The sequence below is a fragment of the Phaethon aethereus genome (assembly GCF_964289735.1).
Source record: "Phaethon aethereus genome assembly, chromosome: 16".
Taxonomy (NCBI): domain Eukaryota; kingdom Metazoa; phylum Chordata; class Aves; order Phaethontiformes; family Phaethontidae; genus Phaethon; species Phaethon aethereus.
The window spans coordinates 7353303-7367044 of record NC_138592.1 but is presented as its reverse complement, the minus strand read 5'-3'; positions in this window follow the sequence as shown (position 1 = coordinate 7367044).

Below are 13742 nucleotides of genomic sequence, written 5' to 3'. Positions count from 1 at the left end.
CTCACTAACAGTAAACTTATCTGTCAAAAATCCCAATTAATATTCAGAGAGGGAGAAAAGTAATGCAATTCAAATTAAGTTAAATCACTTGAGTTAGGATTTGGAAGTTCTCCCTTTGAATATTTTAGAAGTTTCTTTAAGGTATTATTCTGCACATACGATGTGCAACTGCACTGAAATGGTGGCTCTTTGATCGCTGCCTTTGTGCCTCTAGAAAGAAGTGGCCAGTTCAGGTGTTTTGTTTTCAACGGCCTTGTTCGTGCTCCTGCCTTGCCAGTCAACAGCTGTTCCTTAGGCTATGAAGCGACTTGTTTCTTGGTGTATGTCATTCATTGCTGTATTAGTCATCTGTGCTTTTCCTTCGGTGAAAATAAGGATTTTCTTTCCACACATTCCATTAGCTGTAGATATTTGAGAGTCTCTTATTTACATTTTAAAAGACATGAAATCAAATACACAGCAGGGCAGCAAGCACTGTCTTCACACTTTGAAGCGAGTTTTCAATGTTCACGTGCTAGCTGGCTTTCACAAATGAATCTGTACAGCCCCCCAAAGGCACATCTGAATAAACACATTACAGTACTATTTGAACGAGCAATTATGACGTGCACGACAAACCCAACACGTTTTACCTATACAGATGTATTAAACATATTTGTATTGATATTTCAATTGTTATTTGTGTTCGTGTCTTCACTTGACAGTTTTGGAAACTAATATGCCGACCTTAATTTGACAGTTTGAGAAATCAGTAGGCAAAAACCTTTGTCAGTTCACTTTCCTTTTGAGCCAGGCATTACTCACTCTTATGTAGGAGATACTACTGAGGAGTTGTGATGACAGTATGAGTCTGAACTGGTACATCTGTAGTTGGAAGTAACTAGACTAGAAATGCAGAAAATGCCTTGTCCTCCCACTTCTCAGTGCACTGAGGGAAGCACAACTGTCCATGGTCTTTCTCAGCCCTAATTCAAGTTTTCTGATAAGTAGTTGCTTTGTAGTCGTGCATCATGACTACAACTATATCTATATCAGTGTCAAATGTGAAAGGCTGTTACAAAAAGCCTGTATTACCCAGCTAATGATACGAGCCATGTGGCATTGAGTAAGAAATGACAAACGGATGCCCTTAAGTTTGGATGTCTGCTATCTGCACAAATGGGGCTTGCTTGAATGCAATCCCTGTAATGAAAGAAAATGAAATTAACTGCTTACTCTTAAGTGGATTTTCTTGCTATAGGAAAAAATGCTGGAATGTTTTCAAGTAGTCTGGGAAGTAGTATTAAAACTTTTTGCTTGAGAGGTGGAGGTGTCAGGCTTAATTTAAAAACAATTCTTAACTCGGTATTCTATGAAATATACACATAGTCATCCTGATTCTTGTATTAATATAGTGTGATAAAGAGGGCAACATGTAAAGCACCTTTACTTGCTTGACTTGCTTCAAAGTTCAGTGAGGTCAAAGGAAAACTTCTCCGTGACTTCAGGAGAGGTTAAGCACTTAAAAGCCAGCCCTTGTGCAAGTTTAAAATATTTCTATCAGAAATTTCTAGGTGGGAATGTCAGAAGCTTAACTTCATCTTTCCTGCTGCTGCCTTCTTCCTTATCCTTTTGTTTTTGGTGATCACCAAAGCTCTGCAACCCGTTACAGCCAGGTCAGATTCTGCATCGCACCTGCAAATATCACATCTGCTACTCATAGACGTTTCGAACCCGTAGACGTCCTGTCGCAAACCCTTTTTGTGCTCCGGTATTGTGACGTTCACATTTGAGTATGATGTTCGAGCTGCTTTGCTGTTTTTCAGGGATCTAGTTAAGGTGCCTGGTTTCCATTTTGTATTGAATTTTTCTGGGCAAGTTTTCCAGGCTGTAGGTCTCTCACATCTTAATGAGCAATCCATTGCCGTTGTGCCGAGATGAATGTTACTCACGTAACCTGTCAATGCCGTTGGGCAAGATACCGGTCAGCTCAGCCTGGCGTTTTCTTAGAACGTGTCACTCTGACGAGCGACACAGCAGTTCTTCCTCCCTGGAACGTTCTACCTTAATGCACCATCAGCCCAGGCATGCTTCCCTTCTGATGCCGAGCTGCTATGGAAAAGCCTCTTGCTCTGCGGATTTTTGTAACGAAGACTCTCTGGATGCACTTTTTCTTACTTTCTGGTTCGCACTTGATGCTGCAGCCCTGTTTCAATGCTCTTAAGTAAACTCAAATTTGTTACATAAGAATTCTTTATGCCAGTTCAGGAAAAAATTATACCTGGCAAAGTAATGACAGAAGTAACACATTGTCCTTCTCTGGAACTGAGCAAATGTGACTATTTTCTTCATAACGTATCTACTGTTGATATAACGTACAATTATTTTTTTTTTAAAGTGGAGAAAATACAAGCCCATCCTATACCGAGTTTTAAAACTTGCCTGTCATACATTGAATAGAAAACCTGGGAACAATAAACACCTGTACTTCTACATTATATAGCTTCAGTAAGCTAATGTATTACATAGAGCTTTTCTATGAACTGGGCTCTGAAATTGTACATTAGTACACAGGTAAGCTGGAAGATAAAGCAAAATCATGCACCATTGAAAGAACTTTAATTTGCATGCAAATTTAGTGAAAGACGGATTCGAGAGGGGGGGGAAAAGTAGATCTGGATGTGAGACCAAAAAGCATTTATACCTGGCATTAATAACGTATAGTGATCCCCATTTGTTAGAGCAGAGAACAAGTGCACTTCTCTATAAGCATTAACTGTTTTAATAATAATAATTATTTCATACAAGTGAAAACAGTAATTGATCTAATTTACATTAGCATGTAAATTATTCATTAGTGAACTGCGTAGAACAAAATTAGACTAACCAATGGAAAGAATTATTATTTGTCTGTGTGTGTTCCTGCCCTCGGTGTGTGATATTTGCTGTACAACTGGCAAACTCTTAAATGATATATAATTTCAGCAAAGACCATCTATGCATATGATACACAAGAAAACAACTATCCAAAATGTCATTATACTTTGGTAGAGACTTTTTTGTATATTTCACGATTTAAACAGATATAGCCAAAGCTCTTTGCTTTTAGTTTACTTGTACTTTATTTTTATTTCCTGCTCTTTGTAATTCCTACAGAGAAACTTGAAGTTAACCCCTCTTTAATCCTATTACCCCTCACATGCCTTTTACTTAGCAAACATTTAATTTTGCTTTCTCTAATGGAATGGCAGTGAAACTGGATTCATATTTACGGATTAGTAATTTGCCCTCTCAGAGTAAGCAATATTTGCCACACCATTTTTCTAACTTGTTCTCAGGAAGGGACATTTGTAGAGGCAGTCTGGGCACATCTATGAATAATACTCCATTTTTTATATTCATTTATCTATTTCAGTAATGATTCAGTCCTATGGGAAGATCCTCTGTTCAAATCAGTGAGAACTGAATGTCATTAGCAACCCTTCAGTGATAGTCTGCATCCATTTGGATCATCCCTTCTGCTTGCCAGGGAAGGTGTATGGACTCTAGGGCTGTAGTTGTTCCTTGTGATTCTTCGGCAGAGATTTGGGGCAGTGAAAACCAGCCGGATACCTCTTCTGGGTCATAGCTCCTAAAGGAGGTTTTCAGAAGAGACATATTTAAAAATTATGTTTTCTCCAGGGACCTTCATACTGCATCCAGCTTGCTGACGTGGTAGAAGACAAACAATAATACAGTGCTTTTCTATGGAGCTTTTCTTCAGAAATCTCAAAGGGTCTTGCATAACATTTGTGAGATAATTTCATCCATCGCTAAGTACAGCTGAGGAATGGGCTGCAACAAATCTTTCGCAATGACAAGATTACCGAATGGCTTTGGGAATAGAATGCAGAAGGATATCGTATCCAACTGAAATTGTAAGGGTACTCACACAATGTAATTACATGTAGTATGGTTTTCCCAGAGCACCAAGAGTAACTACAGATGCCTCCTGAAACCCACCCTCACCACAAGAAGTGATGCTGCGAGGCTGCGGCTGCACCGGGGCATGTTTCATGGAGGATTCCGTTCAATGACCAAACAAAAGCTTAACACGCCGTCTCAAGGAAAGCCATCAAAACAGCGATTAGAGAGGCTACGTGGGCCTTGGGCACACATCCGTGAATGTCGGAAGTGCTCTAAATTAGTCACATTAAATCTTTATAAATGGACATTTTTTCTAGCAAACTTAGTGAAATTAAATAGATTTAGGTGGTGCCTCGTGGGATTGAAGAATGTCAGACTGTACTAATGAGAAAACATGTTGGTTCACACTTCTGATTCTTACTGAAGTTTGTCAGTAAACCTCACCAAGTGTGAACTGGAAAATCCCACTGGTTATGCTTTCAACTTAAGTCAGTCTTAACATGTCCTGGGAAGGGAATTTGGGACCTAGCAGGAAGGATATGTGGGTGTTGCTTTTTAAGTGATGTTAAGTAAAACTGTAAAACCAGAGGCAAAAAAAAATCCAGCAGGTAACATGTGGGGGTGTGTGGTGAAACAGAAGGAAAATGGCTACTTGCAGTCAATGCTGAAAATAACCATCCAATTCAGTACAGTCATTTCAGCTACGGTTATCAATACTAGGATTGAATTTCATTCCTCTTTATTCCAGAAATTACTTGTAGAGAGCAGAAGTGAACTATTACTATTTTTCTAAATTCTGCTGTGCTTCCTTTCATTGAGGAAATGTTGGAAAGAAGAGTGGCTGCACCCACGTTAAGGCCACACGCTTTAGCGGGATTTGCTGCGTGTGCAGCGTAGAGCACTTGTGAGCACCAGGCAGCCCGCCTGGAGTTATTGAAACCTCCGAAATTTCTAGTGGGTAGAAAAAGTTTCTTGACAGAAAAGGAGATCGAGGGAAACCTCTGTGTCAAGCATCCCCAAAGACTCTGCCCTTCAGTTCTTTGAGCGAGTTCTCGGTCACCTCTGTCACTCGTGATTTCTTCAGAGGTTTGGAGCTGAACTTCTGCTTTGGCATGTTCTGCCAAGTGCCGTCGGTTTTGCTTGCTCGCAGTGCCCCTTGCCAGCGTTTCGTCCACCGAGTTTGATTGCAGTTTGGCCAATAGGGTTTTCTGATCTTTGTCGCTGCTTCTGCGGGTTGTGGGGTGTTTTTTTTGTATTCAGGACAATTTACTACAGGTAGACTGGGCTCAGTTTACTTTTAACCTCACCTCCTGTTGTTCCAAGCAGCACTGAATGAAACAAAAATTAAAATATAAAATTATTTCCATTCCGTTACTTCTTTTCTACATTGTCTGTGGTTTAAATTCAGAAATTGCAGTGGACCAAATGCTGTTCCTACAATAACTTTTCTGGTCTTGTAAGCAACTGAGAGCAGAGTTTGATCCAGTTTCCCTGTTGTTAATCATCATAATGGTAAATAAAACCTAATGTTATGAATGCATTAAAAGTAAATGAAAAACAGCATTGCAAAGTAAAGTGGTGGGTGGATGCATTTGCTCATTATATACTAAATAACCCAAGCAGTTAACGCCTCTGCTGGCTAATTGCTTTGCTTTCTATTTTAGACCAGAAGTCATATTTGAATATAAATTGAGGTGCCATGTTCATCATGTACCATTTTTTTATGACTCATTAACTTTCTTTTGCATTTAACCATTAAAGCAAATTGATCTTCAGACTCACAAGCGCCGTCCTCTCCATTTGGGAAAACATTTAAAATTCCAGCGAGGGATCGCAGATGATCTGAAATTCATTATTGGCTGTTACACCAGTACTTCAGATCACTTCAGAAGAACCGAGTGGTACTGCCAAGATTATTTGTTGCGCAATGACTTTCAGAGCTCTCTGCTATTTGCAGAGCAACCTAATGAAATATGGACATGTTTACAGAAGATTGTTTGTAAGAGATCATTTCAAGCACCCTAGTTAAATTTTTCTATTTGGTACATTAATTGCTCTTTTACAATAACAGTGGGGCTTTAAAAGAATAGTTTTGTTATTAAAGATTCATTTTCAGATTGGAAGGATTTTTTTTTTTTTTTGGTGTAAATATCCGTGAAGGTAAGTTGATTTGCTGCAGATGGTTTAGCCTGGGGGAAAGTATGTATTTTTAACAAATTGTAATCGCAAACCGCATTTCCATGACAGGGAGCTCTTGCACCATTCATCTCTTGAACATATTTTCTTATTTAATATTTTGATAACTACCTCTTGCAGCTATAACGCATAATGTTGAAAATCCTTTCAAATATGATAACAGCAAATGCTCCCCACACGTGATGCCCGAGTTTTGTCACTAGTGAGTTTTATTCACGGAACGGGGAGTTTTTGCAGGAGGAGGGTCTCTCACTCCCCAGCAGTGGCGTTTGGGGAGAGGCCGTGTCACCCGGGCACCCGCAAGCGGCCCGGCACAGGTTCCTTTTATCCTTCAGCAAGGCAGTCTCTGCTCCAGGTGACTGTCTGATGAATGATAAGGAAAGCTAAGGCAGGCGCCGTGCCTGTGCCGTGTGTTTGCACTTATTTAAAACCCAGAATATAGCCCAGTGTAGCGTATAAATTGGCCTGCCAATTTTATTTTTTTCTGGCTCTCCTTGGGAAATGGAGGATATGAGGGGAAAACCAAACTCCTTTGTTCTGTCTAGTTCAATGCCAGCTAAATTCCAAGATAACTCATGCCAGCTATTTCCAGAGAATCTGGATCCTTCTGCAGGACTCACCAACCTGTCTTGGTGTGCAGATGTTATGGTCACTGCATGCCAAGTTACCGAAATGTTTTCTTTCTCAGACTGGGTTACTAAGACAACAGTTCCTCTTGATTCTGTAAAGCAAATTCGTTATTTGAACAAACATAACAAGTCCTTCTGCCACTCCTTGCATTTCTCCAGTCATTTTTAGCTTCCACATTGCCTCAGGGTAGTTGCAGGGTGCTGACTTGTTAATTATACAGTCTCTCTGTTCCTTGAAACTCCTAAGAATACGATGGCAGATGCTGCTGTACTAGTTCTCATTTAGAACTGGTATAGGATGCTGGTGTGGGACAACTGCATCATGATCAGCTTTGTCCCAAAAGGCAAGTGCTGGGTTTCTGGCACATATTAATCAAAAGAATGTAGCAGCATATTGTGGTTTCAATGCACTGCGATTCAATTCAGTGTAGCACGCTGTTCCTTGTAACATGCGTTGGACTGAGCATCAAACAGTGGGATGAGAAGAAATAGATTTGGCTTGAAAAGAATCTCCAAGTGTCAAAAAAAAAAAAAGTTAATGGTCCTTAAGTAACCCAGGAATGTAGATCAGATGCGGCATTACAGAAGTTGAGCATTACTACAACGTTGTCAGTGGTCTGTGTGATGTATCAGAGGTGTGGCATGGGTAGATTTAGAATTAGTACTTTCAACATTTTTAAGACTGAGCAGTGAAATTATTTTGTTGTCTTTGCTCCTTAATTTGAGGCACTTTTCAAAAAAAGTGCTGAACATTAACTTCCTAGAGATTTGAATATTGCTATAAGTTTTGCATTGAAGGTGCTCCAGTATAATGAAGATGGCTGGCAGTAGCAAACCTGAAGATAGGGAGAGATGTTAGATGAAGAAAACATCCTAATCATATAAATCATTACTCCAGGGCAAAATGTAATGAACATTTTTTAAAACATGAGCTGTCTGCCTTGTGACATCCATTTAACATTGTACCATCATGCCACACCAATAATTTGTTAACTTTAATGAACTCCCCCCTCCTTCCCCTTCACGTCACCCATGCTTTTGATTAGTCTGAAGATATTCACAACAATACTCAGTATTGATTTCCCTGTAAAGACAGCTTCTTGGTCCCCATGGATAAATGTGGGAGCAAGTGACACTTGTGACCATGCAGATTTCAAATTAATGGGCTACTCTGGTATGACTAAAAGAAATGATAGGTACCTTGTGGTATTAATCATTTTGTGACAGTCCATCCTAATTGCACCATTTTTAAACCTCTAGAAAATTCAGCTTTCAGGGTTATCACCCGTCCTGAGTGATGCCCGTGTTTTCAGTACAAAATGTTGAATAAAAATAGTGCAGAAGAGCAGATGCTATACTGAGGCATTTTCCAGGTTTTGTACTATCTTTGGCTCCTGAGCAGATCCCCTGCAGAGCACGGTGATAGAAGTGTCTTTGAAGTCACGGGTAAAAATCCAGAGCAAAACTAAAGAAACATTTTTATTCAGTAATGACCTCATTTGAAAGAATGATTGCAAGAGAGGGGTCTGTCTGAGAGGCCGTATTTATCCACTTGATGCATATGTGTGTTTACTTACATTTACGTAGGAAAAATAGTCTGACACGTTGAGCTTTTACTTCCCTGTAGGGGAAATGCAAATATCCATTTAGCTAAATAAACTATGGCCATCTTTGTGATTGCTAACATCTTTTCTTCCTGATCTCTCATTTATAACGCGCTCTTGAATACCGAGGATGTTGATCACTGGAATCTTGTTAATTCCCCCATGGGGAATGGGGCTTTTACTGACTTCCAGCCTTATAAGCAAGGGGACAAATGAAGCTCTTTGTCTTACTGTTTTCTCTTTTATTCAATGAATTACAGGTTTGATGCACATCCCATTAAACTCCCAGTGTGTATTGGATCATTTTCCTATTGCAGAACTGCTCTACTATTTTCTTCTGTCAGCTGTTAGGAAGAGGTGAGAGCCTCTACCAGCTGTTGTCTGGGCCTGGTGTCATGCTCCTCATCTGTTAGCCAACCTCATTTCTAGAACTGCAATAATGGCAACACAGCGAAATTGTACTAACAAAGTGACTTAACATTTTGCCTGCGTTTCAGTACCTGTAAATTGGAAAAAAAAAACAAACTCAACCAAAAAAACCAAAAGAAAAACAAACAAAAAACCCCACAACCCCCCCAAAACCAGCGATTTACCTACATGGCAGAGGTATTATGGGGCTTCAAAGAATGGTGCAAAGGATGTGACAATTACTGTGCAGACATACATGTACACATGTACGCAGGCATGCATTTCTCAGTACAAATGGTGCTTTTAACTCCGTGTAAATGTACTCTTGATCTGGCAATGATTTGTGCAAGACGTTTCTTGTAATCAAACATGCTCTGAAGCATAAAATAGGCATGTCTCCCTCATGAGATCTTGCCACCAGGCCCTCACAGCCTGCCGGAGGAAGGAAGTACACATTCTTTTTCCCCTGTGCGAACTCTGAGTCACCAGGAAGCTTGTTTGCACTGTGGCTTTGCGGAGGCAGATCCCGCAAGGTGCCTCCTTCCCTGGCTCTTGCTTTCAAACGAAGTGCTGTGCTGAAACCAGAAAAGGCTTTAAGCTTTTTCAGGCCACAAAAGGGCAACACCGTTTCCCTCGACTTTGTACCCATTTTAATATGGTGAGGTCAGGACAAGAACCAAGATTCCACAGCCTAATAATAAGAAAAATAATGATATTAGGGTGGCTGTTTAAAGGAATGACAGTGGGTTTTATTGATCTAGAAATAAAATGGAGCCACAGGCAGTTCAGCTCCTGCAAATCCTGTTGTCTCTGGAAGACGAGAGATGGTGATGGGTCTTCTCACAGCTCTTCCTAACGCCCTCCACACTTAGCAGCAGTGGGACTGGAGCATGCCACTACCAGCCATGGCCCGAGCAGCTCCGTTCCTGCCTATGGGTAGGGGTTTTCCGGGAATCGGAGTAAGAAGAAGAGTTTGTGCCCAAAGCCAGCAAGTCCCACGCTGGTCCGAGCAGGTGAGGGAAGTCTGGCCACGCGCCATGGGCAGAGCAGTGCGTGGCCCTGCACAGACCACCCTGCGCAGAGCACGCTCCCCACCAGGAGCGGGGTGGCCGTGGCGGACGTGGGGCGAAGCGCCAAGCTGGGGGGGGCACTTCTGCTTGCTGCTACGGGCTGTCAACGGGAAGCCAGGACAGCGACGTGTCCTTACGTGACTGCTGCCGATTTGCTGCCGCCACAGACTGAGTCATTCTCATTAGCACACCACTTCATTAAGTTTTTCTTTTAATTACTTCATTGGGTTAAGCTTCAGTAAGCATCTAAGAAAAATTTTCCATTCAGCAGTTGAGAAAGCAGGAGATGTACAATGCGTGATGTTGTTTATGGGTTGTCAATGGAATAGAGATGGGAACGTTTTTACTTTCACACAGCAGATTTTGGTTTTTTTTTTCCTTCCTATTTATGATTTAAAGAGCAAACATCAATCGCTAGCATTATAACGAGTGAGAGTTAGAAGGAATGAATGGGAAGGCGCAAATGTGATTTTTTTTAATTTCTTTTTAATTCTTAACCAAAGGCCATGAAGATTGATGAGATTCATAATGCCAGGGGACATCAAACTGGATAGTTCCATTGAAACTGCAGTGGCTACACTTTCCAAAAATACTGTTTTTGTCTAATTTAAAAAAAAAAAAAAATTCTGACATTCTCAAATTTTTGTCATTGAAAGACTTAGGAGTTGTAGCAGTAGTGTAATATTTTTTCTTATCTGCTTGTCATATACGTTATCACTTGCTTTGAGTTAATTTGTCACATATTTAGTAATTACCATTAACCATATGAAATCTTCTCTAAACGAAATGCACTGCCGACATGGTCATTTGCAGTTATTTGGTTTCAATTAAGCAGATCTTCTTAAGAAACCTGAAACCCTCTTTTAATCTTATTCATAGTTTCAGGAGCTGCCTTCTAGCATCATTATACTGGATTTTGGGTTCTAGTTCATTAGTTTTGAGCAACCTTTTTGGCCAAATATCCTTACAAATATTGTAAAGTTCACATAGGTTGATTTAATTTATATTTTTTGTATGTGTTAAATGGCATTCTTGAACTATTACTTTATCCCCTCCCCAATGTTTATCAGTAAAAATATTTCCCAACTCAGTTGATTCTTTACACCAAGTTACAAGGAACTATTTAGTGTCCACCCGTGCCTGCACACACAAGTGATAGTACAACATTCTTGCATGGAAAATGGTTTTGTCAGTCAAAGAGTTTTTACTGTGTAGTATGGCTGTTCACATGTAGCTACTTCTGGGGAAGAAAAGGCAGCAGGTTTTCTTGACTTGTTGGATTTCTGTTAATTTACGTGAGACCACTGCAATGGCTTTTCCCCACCCGCAGCAGGTAAAAATTGCTGTCCCTGTAGGCGAGGTCTCAGGCGGCATTGGCCCCTGCCCCTCTGCTCATGTGTCAGAGGAGGCAGAGAAGGGGATGGATGTCTGGACCCTGCTGGTCCCAGTGAGGGACACATGCTCTCAACGTGCCATGTCCTTCTTTCTGTCTTGGACCGTGCCTCATTTCTGTTGATTCTCCAGTTATTAAGTTTGTTGCATTGATGATTTGTGGTGGAGTAGGGAAGTGATCGTGCCCCTGTACTCGGCACTGGTGAGGCCACACATTGAATCCTGTGTTCAGTTTTGGGCCCCTCACTACAAGAAGGACGTTGAGGTGCTGGAGCATGTCCAGAGAAGGGCAACGAAGCTGGTGAGGGGGCTGGAGCACAAGTCTTATGAGGAGCGGCTGAGGGAACTGGAGTTGTTCAGTCTGGAGAAGAGGAGGCTGAGAGGAGACCTTATCGCTCTCTACAACTACCTGAAAGGGGGTTGTGGTGAGGTGGGTGTTGGTCTCTTCTCCCAAGTAACCAGCGATAGACGAGAGGAAATGGCCTCAAGTTGCGCCAGGGGAGGTTTAGATTGGATATTAGGAAAAATTTCTTCACCGAGAGAGTGGTCAGGCATTGGAACAGGCTGCCCAGGGAGGTGGTGGAGTCACCATCTCTGGAAGTGTTCAAAAAACATGTGGATGTGGCACTTCAAGACACGGTTTAGGGGACATGGTGGTGTTGGGTTGATGGTTGGACTTGATGATCTTAGAGGTCTTTTCCAACCTTAATGATTCTGTGATTCTGTGAGGTGAGGCTGGGCAGAGGGTACTTCCCAGTGCCTGCACTCCGGGAGAGGAGCTGAGCATTTGACTCATGACAGCCTCAGGGATGGCCCTGTGTGCTCCTGGCTCTTCCAAAATAGTTTTTCTGGTAAACTTTCTCAGAGAAAAATTATATTTTGCTTAATTTTTTTTTTTTTTTTTACATAGATGCAGTTTGCATGCAACTGTACGGTCTGTGCTTCCTCAAAGACTGGACTGCGTTTTACACTGGCTCAGTTATTAAAGGCTAAAAAAGTGCACACGGAGTTTAGCGCTGTGCCTTTCAATTCTGAAGTGCAATTGTTTATATTTTGTAACGTTTGGGAAATCTTTTACTGGCAGATAAGGCAACATCAAAGCCTTAATAGTTATTTTACAAGGATATTTTAGAGTCTTTCTAATCTTCTTGCATGACTGCTTATCTTCTCCACTGCAACTTGTTGAATGAAAGGATAATCTTCCTTTTGGATTAGTTTAGGAAGTTTAGACCAAAAAGTCCACTGTGTTTTTTATATATATACAATATATATTGTTGCTCAGGGTGCTTCTGCTGAAGTTCAATGTTACTAAGTACACACTAGATCAGTTTTTCATTCTGTTTAGCTGGTAGCATTAACTGAAAGTCCTTAAAAGGAGTCAGTAAGTGAAATCAACGCAAATATATATAATACATTTTCTGCCTTTCTTCTAGAAATCAAGGTACAAGCAAAAGATATCCAGAGAGAACAGTGAATCAGTTGCAAAATGCTTTATAGGATTATTGATGTTGTCTGGGCTGAGATATCCATTAAAAAAGGTGCAGAACTGTGTGAAAACCGAAATCAAGACTCCAGTCATGCACCTTCTGACTCTGGTAACTAAAAGATGGTTCAAACCAAGCTGTTATTCAGGGTCATGTTATTACTCTGAAATTAAAATGCCTAGAAATGTAACTTATAAAATAATAATAAAGAAAAGGGTAGTGATATTAGACAAGGGCCTGGGGCTTTAAAAGCCTCCAAATTTTCACATTTGCAATCCAGTCTTGAGGGGCGGCAACAATACCTGACCATATCTAAAATGGATTTACAGATACCACTAGATATATATTTTGTTCCGTCTGTTTTCAAGGAACTGTTAACAACGCAGTATAGTCAAGTTCCTTAATTGTAAGAAGACAAACATACAGGAAAAATGCTCATGGGAAAAGACATTGAAGAATTCTATTCAACAAAATCACCAGTTGTTTACACTTTTAAAACTAGAAATCTCACAACTGGACTTTTAAAACCAGTAATTGTAGGTATGTGCTTTGCTCATGCAAATAACCAATTAGCAAGCACATTTACAAAGACAGTATGTGCAATTAGATTCACAATTATGCATTTTGTTTTATTGGCAAACAGTCCTTCTCCAGTTTGAAACAAAGAAGAAAATGTGATGAGTGGCTTTCAGATGACACCACTATACATAAATGCTTTTTAGCAAATCAACCCTAAGCAAGTCTAATAGAAACCACTGATTTTCATAAAAGGAAATAACATTTGGTTAAAGTTTAATGTTAAGGAAATGAACTGTTCACAAAGTATAAGGCTTGAACAGGCTGAGAAGGGATGATAGCAACGCCTGTTTCAGACCCAAATGCTGCTAAAATGCCATGGTAACATTCATGCATTATTTATTTCCGTGACTAAATATAAGCGTTAATTTTGCTATCCCGAACTGAACCACAGCTGGGAATTAGAGTTTTCTTTCACTGAAGTTCATCAGTCTTACCAATCTACCAGTCTTACCAGGCAGGCTTTTCAATTAACCGGCTGGTTGTTTGACCCACTCA